Genomic DNA, 324 nt, shown 5'->3' on the forward strand with positions numbered 1-324 from the left:
GTACCCCCCTGTACCCCCCTGCCCTGCTGCACGCCCTGTGACTCCCCCCGGGGCCCATCCTGAGGGGGCCTGTCCCAGGGGCGGTGGCTGTGGGGTGATGCTGCACTCCCCAGAGTCGGGTTCTGAAGCCGGCACACCGCGGAGCAGGAGAGTTTTTGCCCCAGAGATCCAGAGTGGTGCTTGGTAGGGGGTTGCTCTTGGTGTGATCCCCAGATCTCTGCACCGACTGGGGACTCCCCGGTCCCCCCAGAGCTGCCCTGCAGTAAACAGGCGTGTTCTGGGTGTTTCTGGTGGTGACCAGGGCTGGCCGTGCCGGCGCTGGCA

This window comes from Acanthisitta chloris, unplaced genomic scaffold, assembly GCF_000695815.1.
Source record: "Acanthisitta chloris isolate BGI_N310 unplaced genomic scaffold, ASM69581v1 scaffold11029, whole genome shotgun sequence".
NCBI classification, from domain to species: domain Eukaryota; kingdom Metazoa; phylum Chordata; class Aves; order Passeriformes; family Acanthisittidae; genus Acanthisitta; species Acanthisitta chloris.